The sequence below is a fragment of the Monopterus albus genome, unplaced genomic scaffold (genome assembly GCF_001952655.1).
Source record: "Monopterus albus unplaced genomic scaffold, M_albus_1.0 scaffold1.1, whole genome shotgun sequence".
NCBI lineage: Eukaryota > Metazoa > Chordata > Actinopteri > Synbranchiformes > Synbranchidae > Monopterus > Monopterus albus.
In genome coordinates, this window is record NW_018127881.1 from 2,694,472 (window position 1) to 2,708,401 (window position 13,930).

General features: G+C 39.9%; 1 protein-coding gene across 3 annotated transcripts in view; it reads left to right on the forward strand.

The window, feature by feature from the left end:
* Nucleotides 1-13,930, forward strand: part of cdh22 (cadherin 22) — a 238,185-nt gene that overhangs the window by 68,840 nt on the left and 155,415 nt on the right. For 2 of the 3 annotated variants that reach the window (XM_020597358.1, XM_020597609.1), the window contains exon 2: nt 833-1,104. The exons of the other annotated variant lie outside the window; for it this stretch is intronic. The gene's annotated coding sequence lies outside the window, so the exon portion shown is untranslated. The remainder of the gene's footprint in view (nt 1-832; nt 1,105-13,930) is intronic. 3 annotated transcript variants of the gene reach the window in all.

The window sequence follows — 13,930 nt, forward strand, 5'->3', positions numbered from 1 at the left end:
TCTTTCCCTCTGTCACATTCTTGTCCCTTCTCCCTCACTGCAAACTTCTCAGGTACACACACACACACGTGCATGTGCTCAGATTAGCAGGTAAACCACTTCAAGGAAGTAGGCCTACTTGACATTTTTACCTTCTCAAATACCCAAAGAAAATTTGTCTGAATACCACCTCCGGACTTCATCACAGTCCATTGTGTTCAAGCCTATTTTTCACTTCCTTTTTCCTGTTGTTTTCTACCACTCATACAAGCAATAAAAATGTCACTATTTCTCTACTGTAACTGAAAACCATCACGGTCCCTCTATTCTCACTTTCTCCACTGATGAGAATCAGTCAGCAATTTACATATGCACAGAAAATCACAATCGCATTTGTGTGAATTTACAGTGCAGCCTGTCCATGCTGTAACTGCCCTTAGCTGTGAAAGTTATGAATTAGGTTTGTTTCATCAGCGTGCTCTGTTCTTGTTCTCTATCAGAATACACAAACAAAAACTACATGTGATTTTCTTTTTTCTCTTTGTGGACTGCATTTCTAACGGTTGTAGTAATGCACTTGTGCCAAAATGATCAGGTTTAGGTGTGGCCATTCATCTCTTTAGCTCTATTTTGGAGTTTATATATCTTTTCTATGGTTTCAGACACATCTTTCTGACATCTGGACAATTTTCAGCTTGTGTAGTACATGGTCTGTCAAAGGATCTGGGTCAAAACAAAGTGGTTCTGTGTTCGTTTTTGATTCTACTGTTGGCTCCACTGACCGCCTTACTTCTCTCTCTCTCTCGCTCTCTCTCTCTCGCTACCTCGCTCTCCTCCACTCCTTCATTTGTAGGTCTCCTCCATCGCCACCAGGGGCTTTCCACACCGCGCCGTTCCGGGAGCGGCTTGGCTGTCCCCTCTCCTTGTGCTTCTCGGAACGGAGACTCCAGACGCGCAGCGCTGTGGCCGACAGGGCGCACGGGGCGTCTGTCCCTCAGATCTTTATCACATCGTGGATCGTATACCTTTCCATTCCGAGAGAAGCGGCAAGTTTAATGCCCATCACCGCAACGCTCTGCAACTTGTAACGGCAAAGGCACTTGTTTCCTACACAAGACAAGAAAGGTAGGACTTTCGGGATGTTTTAATTCATGGGGAAAGTTCGCTGTGCAGTGGTTTGCTCTCGTAACATACGACTCCACTGGACTTGCATGAACGCTTTCACCTTGCGCCGTGGGAGTTTTGTATGTATTGCAACTGAGGGAAATTGCATAAATGCTTACATAGTGATTTTTGTGTGCGTGCATATCTATAAGGGGGCAGAACGCTGTCCTTTATTGAAGTGTATTATTGAAGCTTTTTCATCTTTTCTTCAGGGCTGAACATCGCCACCTAACTTGTTGCCAGTTATGACACAATTAACGGCGGGTTAGTGTAGTCGGTAATTAAAGCTGGCAGCAGCTCAGTCGTGATTCCGATCATACAAAATGGTTTTGATAGTAAACTGAAGAACTGCAACGAATTTACAGTGAAGCAGGAAATGGTATCCGATAGATTCCACATGCAGTGACATGACTGCGCGCTGATTATTGTGTCATAAATTTAGTGTAGCAACATTTCAGTAAAATAACCCCAGTGCCATTGGGCAGCAGTACTAATGGGAGTGGGCTACGTATTTCGTGTGGTATGATTGTGGAAATTCAAATTCTCCAGTGTTGAGAACTAGCAGCTACGCTCCCCTAATCAAGAGTAACCTACAAATACTGTACCTATGTGTAAATATGCACGGCAGCCTAACTGTAGCAACACCACCAAATTACATATATATAGGGTGTAAAATGGGTGCACCTACCTCCTGCCCAGAGGGATGCTTTTCCCGAGGACTGCAGCCACTTGATGCGCCAACAGGATGCATTTGGGGAAGTTGGATGTGTGCCATTGTGCACTAACGACATGCTGTTGAATGGCTGAATGCAGATTTACAAGCATGGTCATCAAAACAGTTTAAGCAGGACACAAAATATTGGATTCGCACATATGCAGCTTTGTAATGAAAGTGTATCCCTCCCAGATACAGTTGTAAATTCGAAGTGTCTTTTCAGAAAATAAGGGGTAAAAATCCTTTCACTGGTTTGATTTCATTTATCACTTACTTTAGAAGCAGTCACTTATTTAATGTTCTAATCATCTTTTATCTTCACTTGGATCTACTGGATTTTCACAGATCAAATTAGCTTCAGCAACAATTTCTGTCCTGTTTAACACATTTTGCTGGACAAGAGCCAAGTTTTGTGCAGCATGCATTTCTCAGCAGTTGTTTTTTTTTTCCTTTGAAATCTGCTCGGCTCCTTCTCAACAGCCTTTCCTTGGACTTCCCTGTATTTTCCTTTAATTGATTTACTGTATTTAACATTATTTGTATAATTTACATTTAGATTTACTTAAATATCATTTGATATATGTTAAGCTCATGAAAAAGTCGCAAATGAGACATATAAATGGTTGGTCATGCTCTCACTGTAGAAAAAGCTTCATTGTGATGTGATTTAGCTTCCTGCGATCTCAAGGACACCCCACGGCCATAAATATATCACAGCTACAAGACTGATCAAATCCCTACTTAATATTTGTTTTGTTGGAAGGCAGAACTTTCATCTCAGTGGTATCTGGATGACATATGACCTATTCCCAACAGGGGGACGTCTGTGTGTGGGTGCCTATTGTGGAATATGATTTGTGATCACGGGGTCACAGTACGCTTTAAGCTTCAGTATTACTGAGTGACCTTGGCCGAGGTTTAACGTGTGTACTCCTTAGTGTGCATTCTTGACCATGTGTATTGGCATTTACATGTACGTGTGTGTGTGTGTTAGTGTGTGTACATGGAGAGCTAGGTATGTTTGTATGACCACTGACATGCCTCCGCTTATCATTTATTCTGAGTTAAGTGGTGTTTGTGAAACAGATAAATGCTTCCTGTCCCAACAGCCATTTAGGGACTTTAATTTTCCAATTAGATGCTGATCAGTTCAGGAACTGGTCAAGGAGGCATGACCTCTGTGTGAGGACCATGACCTTTATTGACTCTGTATTTGCAAAATCAATATATGATAAAAATGTGTTAGTGGTGAGATTAGCAAAACTTTAATCGGAATCAATGGTTTAAAGTTCTCTATGATGTCAGGTCTCCTCTAGAATGTACAGTTCTTATTGTTCTTATTTTGATGTTTATCAACAATGTAATCAGTATCATAAGAAGGCAACACAGGATTGTTTTCTAAAGTATAAGCACCTGAAGAGATGGTGTATAAGTCCTTCCTAAGCAGTTAAGAAATTATTCAGTTGTTATTTTAACAGTAGTTAGGATGTTTTCTTCAATTCTTTCATGCCGCAATAGATTTTCCATATTTGGACAAACGTCTGTAATATTGTAGAAACACTTCAGAGTGTGGTGGTTGTTGTTATTATAGCTATTAGTGTTGTAATGTCAAATTACTTTTTGATGTACTAAACTTCCTACCAATGTGCACCGTGGATTTTGTTACAAGGCTCTTTGAACATCATTTAAGATCAGCTGATTGACAAACATGCAAGGACACACATAAATGTGCACAGATAAACTACATGCTAATAGCTGGTAGGGGATAAGGAATGTAAAACCTTTTCAATGCAACAAAGAAAAGAAAATGAATACATTTGTCACCTAACTGTCAATTACAGACAAATATCTGCTTTGTATCCTAGACTCCTTTGTTTTTTCAGCTGGTGGTCTAACCAGCGTGCACATTACAAGGGCCATGTAGCAGTAACCCAGATGGCAGAATGGGCTGATTGTGATTTATGTACCAAAACTGAATGCATTACTGTGAGCTTCTGGAGTCAGTGCCAAGTCGAGGCAGGCATTTTCACACATTTTTCAAGACACACACACACCCACACAGTCTTTGTAAGGACACCCATAAACATAACACCTTATTATTTACCATCACAACTAAATGCCCAGCCCAAGCACTTACTGTAACTCTGACCTAAACCTAATTCTAACCATAATCCTAAAACCAAGTCTGAATCCTGAAGCAGCTCTGTGGGGGGGTGTGTGAAAGAAAGGGCCACCCACTGTGATTCAGTGGGTTGTCTCCCAACCGGAGGGTCGGAGGTTCGAATCTTGGAGGCTGCGGTCCATGTGTTGAAGTGCCTCTGTCTCTGCATGCTAAGCTATCTTCATAACTACATTTGTCAGGAAAATTAAACACGATCCTACCATTTTGAGACATCAGGTTAAAGTCTCAAAGTGCAATAGCAAGTTCCTCCCTTCCCATTCAGACTCTAGTTATATAATGTCTTGCATTACCAGATGTGGCCAAGGTTAAGACAGTGCATGTGAACACTTGCATTATTCATTAGGTCCTATTCTAGTTGGCTGGCAGTGAACTTAAGTCATCACCTCTATCCAATCAGAGCAGGTGATCATTAATAATGTACATTTTATGTTAATAACTTACAAAAAAACCCACTAGAGGACAGATGGGAATCGAAGCTGTATGTAAAGATGAATTTAGAAAAATCAAAAATTTGGGTGATTAAAATGTCAAAAAAGGCCATAATACCAGCTGTTTAATATTGTGCGCATAAAATAAAAATTCCATTCCATCTCAAACAATCCATTCCACTTTCCATTTTCTTACAGCTTTTTCCCTCTGTCTTTCTCTCTCTTTTCACACACACAGACACACACACACTCACTCACGCACAGCCCTCCTGAAAAATCGTTTAGATGAAGCAGTCCACTGTTGTGAGACATTGATTACCGTTTACCAAGCTGGAGCATAAATGTAATGTTAAAGGGGAGATGGCTTGGATAGACAGATGGAGGGGGGGCAGTGGGAAAGGAAAAGAGGAAAGGAGAGCGAGAAGGAGGCTGATAGATGGCACTGGTTTGGCAGTAAAGATGGCAGATACAGAGGTAAAACAGGGCATCTTTATGGCTAACAGAGAGGGGACTGATTAGCCCAACTAATTGATCTGGACCTGTGGTAATGTGCCTGGTCCATTTTCAGTAAGCTAAGTAAACACACTCACATTCCCCCACACACATTTTCACAGTCACGCTCCTCACTGCCGACACCCACTGTCTTGTTGCCAGTCAGGGATGGTCATCCCTTAGTCACTTCATTACCCCCTCCAGGCAGGGACTGCATCAACCATATTAACTCTTGAGCCCTGTGATAGAATCACTACGTAGGAGGAGACAGAGGGCTGAGAGTTTTGGATGAGCGCCATGGTTGATTTTCCACCTGTATTTGCACTTGATTTCAAGGAGAGGGTTGCAGGCAAGGCTTTGATCCAACAATACTGTGGCTTTGGGAACTCAGCTAATTTTTGATGCTCTATCTTGTGATGAAACAGGTTAATAATACAATTTTTTGTCATTGTCACAACTGTGTTGGAGATTAAATTGCAGTGAGGCTGTAGTCACATATCCTGGGGTCTATCTTATTCATAGCATCATCATCATGTTTTATCAGCAAACATTCAAATAAAGGGAATAGTTTGACGTTGTCAGAAATAAGCCTGTCTTGCTTAAAGAAGATTGACACCATTCCCACGACTTTACAGGAATCTCGCTGGATGTCTGTTTAATGTTGACACTATTAAATGTCCACCATATTTTTGTGTGTTGGTTTGCTCTATCAGATGGCTGCTTTGATGATCTCATATTTACATCTAAAAGCAGCAGAAAGGTTTTCTCTGGGAGGACAGTGCACTGGTTAACAAAATAGCAAAGAACTGGGCAACAAGAGTAAAAAATGGACACAACAAGATTCAGACAGCTGTCGTGTTCATCTGTCCTTCTGATGCAGTAAAATGTGTTGATGTGGGTTAAAGCCAAAAGAGCCCTATTTAATGGAGAGTTCAAACTAAATCTGAATACACACTTTCAAATGTACAGTAAGTGAAATCATCAAAGGACCTTTGGGTGCTGAATGGAAGACACTCTTAGACTAATGCAGTTGCTGAAATTTGGAAATAATTTTTGTAGCTGTAATCACTGCAGTGAAATGAAAACATGAGGTCCATTTACAGTAGATTAAAAAATAACAGCAGTCTGTATATCTTGACGTTCAGGTTCTTGCCAGAGTCAAATGAATTGTGATTTTTGTTCATGCCTAGCGTTGCTGTCGAACATTTGTTGCCATTTATTGAAGATCAAAGAACAAACACATTATGCGAATAATATTTTTCACTTTTCCTGTGCTTTAGAAAGCCGCAGCCTTGAATATATTTGAAAATAACAAGAAGCTCTTCTGTCTGCAGTGATAAATTTATTGCATTTGACATATAGACCATTTGTGATGGTTCATGTTCAGTTCTCCTAGTGTGCTGCTGCTTGTTCTTCTGTTTTACTGCCTGGTGTGCATGGTTTCCTTGAAGCAGGATTCCATTTCTGGTGATAGCATCCAGGTAGTCAACCTGCCTTCTGAGGCAGGTCTGCCGGACTAGGTTTGTGCTTCTTGCACTGGAGTAGGAAGAACAACTGCTTAATAAACAGGCAGTTCTTCACCTGGATGTCACGGTTCACACACGTTCTCCCTGTGAGTCTGGCATAACCCCACACAGCTTATGCAGCAGTATATTTCTGCATCAGTATCAGCTTTGCAGGGATGAAGGCTGCCAAGGTAAGGAAAATCACCCCCATTTTTGAGACTGAAATATCTGATGTGCATTGAGACACACAAATGTGGCAAATCACCATACTGCATATGCTCATGCACACATGTGCACGAGCATAAGCACAAGGGGATATTTTTGAATGTAAGGAGATTAAAATGAACAAAAGTCTAGAGATGATGTGAAGAAGAATAAGTTATTATTGTCATATTGTTTTGTTTGCTCCCTTCAGATTTATGCATGCAGCCAAGTGTGAGAGGAGGCTTTGGGGTCATTTCAAAAAGTAAACAGCCCACATTCAGTAGCAGTTAATTTTATTCTCGGCAAGTGATTGTATTGCCTGTAAATATGAGTTTCATTCTGTTTGACAGGGGAAGCACATGTTTCTTCAGCTCTTGTCTCATCTCCGATTATCAGCTGGCAGTATAACTTGACATTTTTTAGACCGAAGATACTCGCTGAGAACGAGTGACCCTGAAATGAGATTTATGATGGGCTGTCAGTTTCAAACACTTACAGAGTGAACTATGTATAGGCACAATAGAAAATACCTTTCTCTGTGTAGTTTAGTTGGTTTGCAAACTAGACTACTGTATGAGACCCTTTAATGAGTTAACTTGGTTCAGTAAGTTAAGAATTCATTTATTTTCAGACGATGAAGTGGCAAACATGAATGCCAGATATTTACCTTTGTGACCAACAGTCCATTGCAGAGCTGAACAGATATATTCTGTTGCCTTGAAACAGTGCCTTTATGAGAATTTTCTCCAATTGAGCAGTTGTTTTTCAACCAGTGTGCACAAACAAGTAGCATTGTGTAGTTAGTTAGAACTGGCATTCAGAGCATGAGGAAGCCAGCTGCCCCAGTTACCTACCATGTTAAGCTGACTGGAGACTACAGATTGTCTGCAGATATGGGTCTGAGTGTGAGTGTCTGTCCATGTCAGTCCATCTGTGAACTGGAAACTTGTCAAGGGTATTTTCCTGCCTTACAATCTATGCTGGGAGAGGCTCCACTGCCTTGTGACCCTGAGTAGGAATAAATGGATAAGGCAATGGATGAATGAGGAAGCATCCATACACAGTTGGTATATTTGTCAAAATTATCCTCTAAAGCTTTTTATTTAGTGTCTGATAATGCAGCCCAGCAACAGACAGTTGGCTCTTGTGAGTGGTTAATATAGGCTTTGGCTACTTTTCCTGCCTTTGTTTTCCTCTCTCTCACTGCCTTTGTCTCTGTGTCTCTCTTGCTCTCTCTCATTCTCATCTCTGACTGGCAGGATTTTAATCTTGTGGCTGATAAATAGCTCTAGCATAATGATGCTTGCTGTGTAACATGGAACAGATTGCAAAAAAAAATGTAATTTCTTTTTAATCTGGTTTGTTAGAAGGCACAGTATGTTAAAAAAAGGAATGAGTGAACATACATTAATTCATAGTAGTCATACGGTTGATGTAAAGTGAAATAGGTATTGTTGTATGTTGTCACACCTGCTAGTTGTTACAGCAAGTGTTGATTTATATAAATATCATAACAGAGCAAACCTGTCAGATTTATAGACTGCAGTAGCAGCTATTTCCCCCTTCTGCTTTGCAGATTTACAGTAAACATAGGAGGTAATGATTTATACTGAAAACACCATAATATGTTTCTGCATATTGTAGAAGTCACTGAGTTACAATATTACTAACATTTGCACTGTTAAAATCTAGAACAGTTACATTGTGTCTGGGCCGACAGAGAACAGCATGTGTGCGGCAAGTGGCAGCTTTAGGTTATGTGTCTGAGGTCTGCATAAATATGGTTTCCTTTGGGCTAAGTAATAACTCTTATAACAGCCCTTTCAGAGACTCCTTAGGAGCGGAACTAAGTTGTTTTCCAATGTGACACCGTTGGCACCTTGCAGAGGCATAATGGAAAAGACATTCTTAAGTACTTGTGGTTAAAGTGATACTAAACCGGTGGAGCAAATCTCTGTCTTAAGAAAACGAGCCCCTTATGAAGTACTGTATGATGTGATGCAAAAATTACAAGTTTGATTGTGCAGTGGAATTTTCCTCTGTGGAAAAGGAGCGTAGGATTGAATAGTTTCAATAAGATTGCATGGTATAGTTTTATAAAATCGTCCTTAATGCTCTTTCCTTTTACTGCCACCCACGAGAACACACACACAAGCAAACACCAAAAAAGGATCCAGAGATTTTAGTTTTTATGTGTTTGTTGAATTATGCACTGAGAACACACTCTTGGGGTTGGTTGTACAGTCTTAGTAATGGTATTAGCTTTTTCTGGGTAAAGCATGTTTACACACACACACACACACACACACACACACACACACTTGTTAAAAACAGGCACACACACTAAGATGCACACAGATATGTGCCTGAGCATTAATGCACACATACACACACACACACACACACACACACACATATACATATGCATACATACATCATCGTATGTTTGTCTCCATACTAAAAGGTTTAAAAGTTCTCTTTATTTTCCCTCGTGAAAACATTTCATACTTGTAAAATATGGTAATCTTAGTTTGGACTGGCCAACCAAGTCTGAACGAAGTTTCCATCAAATAAATAGTGTTTACTGGCCTTGAAAAACATGAATATGCAAGAAGACTTCCATGGTCATCAATACACTGTAGCCCATAATTTAACAAAAAAAAAGAATGATCATTTGTTTTCTGCTTTACTCTGCGGCAGTCCTCTGTGTGATGGTGCCATATTACACCGAGGTCAATCTGCTTGAGTAATCACCCTGCATCGCAGATTACGGTCAGGAATCCATCAATTGAGCTGTCTCTGCCGGACAACAAAGCCGTCAGCTCAACATTTCAGACAAATAGCTGATAATGCTGAGTTATAGCTCATTTTTTTCTTTCAATAGGAAAAGCATAATCTCCACAATACCTCTTGAAGGAAAAGAATTCAATAGTAACCCCCAGACATGTACCCAAGAGGGTATGAGAAAAGCTGTATTGTTGAGAAGTCATAAGGCTTTGACATAATCCCCATGGCTCCCTTGGAAGCAGACAATAACAAAATTGCATAAAACTCAAGCAGGACTTGTTCAACTGTATTTCAGTGTTCTAATTGTGCTGTGAATGTTTGGTGTCTCTGGTGACTGCAGTCTGTAAAAATCAGTGCTACATGATTTGGCTAAAGTGACACCAAAATTAAGTAAAATTAATGGAAACTGATGTGTAGTGTGGAACATTTTCATTGGGTTTGTTCATTCACTCACTGTACGTGAATATGTTGTGTACAGTCATTTTGCCTTTTCCTCAGTCAAGGGCTTTCAGATAAAATGTTGAGCCATTTCATTTAGAAATTGTTTGCATGGTAACCTGTTCTGTAACAACACCACCAATTATAAATGACCTTTTTGTCTTGTATGTCTCCTATCTGCCTGTTTCTGTATTCTTTGTGCCACTTCATCTCCTTTTCGTGTGCTCCCAATTTCTTTCAAACTCATCTTTGACTTGCTTCATAATTTGTTTTCAGTTCTCCCTCTTTTCCCTCTGCCTGTATCTGTGGTGACTCAGTGGTTAGAATTGCAGCTTTACATCAAGATGGGTTAATAATACCACACAGCTTAGTTCTTTGTTGAATTTGCATGTTCTCTCAAAGTGTGCTCCACTTTGCTCCACTTTCTTCTCACACTCCAAAGATATCCAGGCTCTGAGAAGGAAACTGTAAAGTTTCCTGGAGTTATGCATGTGTTGTTCTCTACACATCTGGTAGCCCCAAACATGCTCCGGCCCAACAAATCTCAGCCAGTGTAACCTGTTTAGAAAATGGATGGATGGGTGTTCTGGGTTCTTTTTCTTTGTTGTTTTGTCTCTTGCAACAACCAGCAACATTCCCAACAGCCTCAGCTCTGCTGAATCCAGACCATTATTTGTCTGCTTAATGATGACGAAGGTGCCATGTCGAGTCATAGTGATGACATATTAAGGTTTATTCAGTGAGTGTCCGATTTAAACCCTGGTGAAAGTGCATGGCCCATGTACTGCAAGCTTCCTTATCTTTCTGACTTTCCAAACAAAAAATGTAAATGTTGTACCAGCTATGTGTGTGCACTTGGAACCGTGAACTATGGAAAAAGTAAATGCTGTAGGCCCTCCACAAAGCACAACACAACCAAAAAATTTTAACATTTAATAGTCATTATAACTATAATGACCAATAAATAACGAAATGAATATAATTACTAATAACTAATAGTCATGAACTGCAGTATACACAGGATCAATAGTGGGGTTTTTTGTACTTTGTGTGTTCTTTCACACCCTAACTGCTCAAAGGGGATTTGTTGGGTTTTTCTCAATAATAATAATAATGATAATAATAATGTCTAGACCTTACAATGTAAAGTGCCCTGAGATTACTTTTGTTGTGATTTGCGCTATACAAATACTACTGAAATGAACTGATTTCAATTGAAATAACATTTCAATAACAGTTGAAAAACATGAATAATAAAAATATATAGTTTTTATATCATAATAACTAAATCAGGGGTGACACTGAGTGATCACAGAAACATAGTTTGCAGGTTGACTACCTCTCTGCTGATAAATAAAATGGAAAAAAGTGAGTATTTTAAAGACACTGTGACCTTCAAGAGCACAGTCAGCCAAACTGAGTATGAGTACTTCTATTCTTAGAAGCTATAAAAACAAGCTAGGGAGGAAGAAAAGACAGAAAACATTGGGCATGGCATTGCATTGCCGCCATGACACCCTCAGGAGCATGTTCCTTAGATTTGCAATCCTACAAAAACCTTAAATCTCTCAGAGGCTTAGCCAGCAAAGTTAGTAAGGATACAAAGCAGATCTGCCAAGATGGTTTCAGAAAGTTCCCTCTCTGGTGCGCTGAGGCTCTTTTCACAGAGAAGTGTTGACTAGATTCTAAAACATAGATAAGTTGAGCTTTTAGATGAAGATTCATGGCAGTCTGATTTTGATATATCTTTGAACAACTGCCACATGGTTTTGTCATTTTGAGCAGGGATCTACACCCTTAACGGGGAAACCGGTGATCCATGCTGCTTTAAGTCCCTTCAGAACAGCATTGCTGGTGTAAAACCTGGATGGCAAAAAGCATGACTCTCTACAGTTAAACCAGAGAAAACCGAGCTCCTAATCTTCAGCCCAACAGATTATTCCTGAACTCTGGTCAACACTATTGGGTCGGTCATTGAATGTTAACTTCCACACAAAAAATATCAGTGATATATTAGGTTCTGATTTTAAATTTGATAAACAAATTAACTCTGTTGTCACCACTCATTTATTTCACCTAAGCTCACTTGCAAAATTAATATCCTCCTCTCTCCTAAGATTCAAAGATGCATACTTTTATTTCCTCTCAGTCAGTCAGCCTTATCTCGCCTGCAGCTGGATCAAAATGCAGCTGTGAGACTCCATAGTGGAACCAAGCAGAAAGTCCCCAGTACTGGCCTCCCTTCACTGGTTACCAGTTAATTACAGAATTTATTTAGATTTAGATTATTTTGTTTTTAAAGCTGTGCATGGTTTGTCACCAGGCTACATATGTGAACTCCTCATCCCATATTCCACCTCCATACCCTTCAGGTCCCGCTGACCAATTACTGCTTTATATTCCATGCTCACAGTTGCAATGAAATAGAGAATGAACATTTTTTGTCATTGGTCCAAACCTATGAAACCGCTCACTATTAGATCTTTCCCCTCTTTTTATATTTTTAAACTTTGTCTTTAGATCCATTTTTAATTATTTGTATTCAAATATTCTAGGCCTTAATTAATGTTCTTATATGCTATATTTATGTCTTGTTTTATTTGATCCTCTCTGCATTTTATTTGATTGTAATTATCACTCAAGTGATACGTCAATTCCATCTCTTTGTAAAGCATTTTGGTCAATATGTGTTGTTTTTAAATATGCCATATAAATAAATTGACTTGACATCTGAATGAGAAAGTGCTTATGCCTCTGACAGCACCAGTGATTACCAGCGTAATTCACTGAACATCCACACAAAATTACAAGCTTCAGTGGGTTATGTGGTGTAAGTGGGCATTTTTATGTATTGTTTACACATTGCTGAATTTGCTGTACTCACAATATCTGTCTGAGAGAATTTATGATATGAAGATGCCACATCTGTTTTTAATGGCACACAGCTGCATACAGACATATCAGTAATCCTAGGACATGCTGGGATTTGTACTGATAATACATATCTTTGCAAAGATTACTACTACGCAAGCATGCGTGTCTGTGGTGTGTGTATGTTTGAGTACATACTAGAGTTACTGTTGTTGTGGGTCTATGTCTCTTCTTTTGTTTCTGCAGCATAATGGGCTTTGTATGATAATACCCAAGAGACACAAGAATACTTCTGAGCTAGGGGATTGTGAAGCCGTCCCAGTTCGCAGCGCCGCATTGACTCCGAGTCTCAGCTATTATCGGAAAACCAGCAAAACCTGGATTTACCAGCAAATGATATTAATTGCTGCCATGGTCCTCTTCACTTTATCACCTCCTCTCTTTTCTATCACTTTGCTCTCACTTTCAAAGCTATTTTCTCTGTACCTTCTAATTCACTTCTACAGTGACACTCAAGTATCAGAATAGGTTCATCCTCTGCAATTTGTTTTAATTACAGCAGAAAAGAGAGGCCTTGATTGAATTCAGTTGTATACTAGACATAGCCAGGTTACTATTGTTGAACCACTGGTAGGCTCAGTAGCTTTTTGCATTTCTTAAAAAAAAAACAGCAAAATGCAAGCAATAATAATAATAAAAATGCTTATATCTCATTTACCAGATGGCAGATGGCTGTTGAACTGTGCTACACAGTATAACAGTGCTCTTTATGCTGCTGTCCTTTTAGAAAAAAAATAGTAGGTAAATCATTTTGCAAGCAGTTTTGTTAGAGACAGTTTGAAGTCATTAGGTGTGCTTTTCTTATTCAGAGCCTTTTGCGTCTCTGTTTCTGGCCTGTGGTGCAACCATATTTAGTTTATTGGTGTATCCATGTAAGCTCCCCAGCTTAGCCGCCATGTGTTGGAGTTTACCCCGGTGAACGAGAGGGTTGCTTCCCTGCGCCTTCAGGTCGGGGATAGGTCTTTCACTGCTGTTTGTGCCTACAGGCCAAATGGCAGTGTAGAGTACCCGGCCTTCTTGGAGTCCCTGGGAGGGGTGCTGGAAAAGGCCCCGACTGGGGACTCCGTTGTTCTACTGGGGGACTTCAACGCCCACGTGGGCAGCG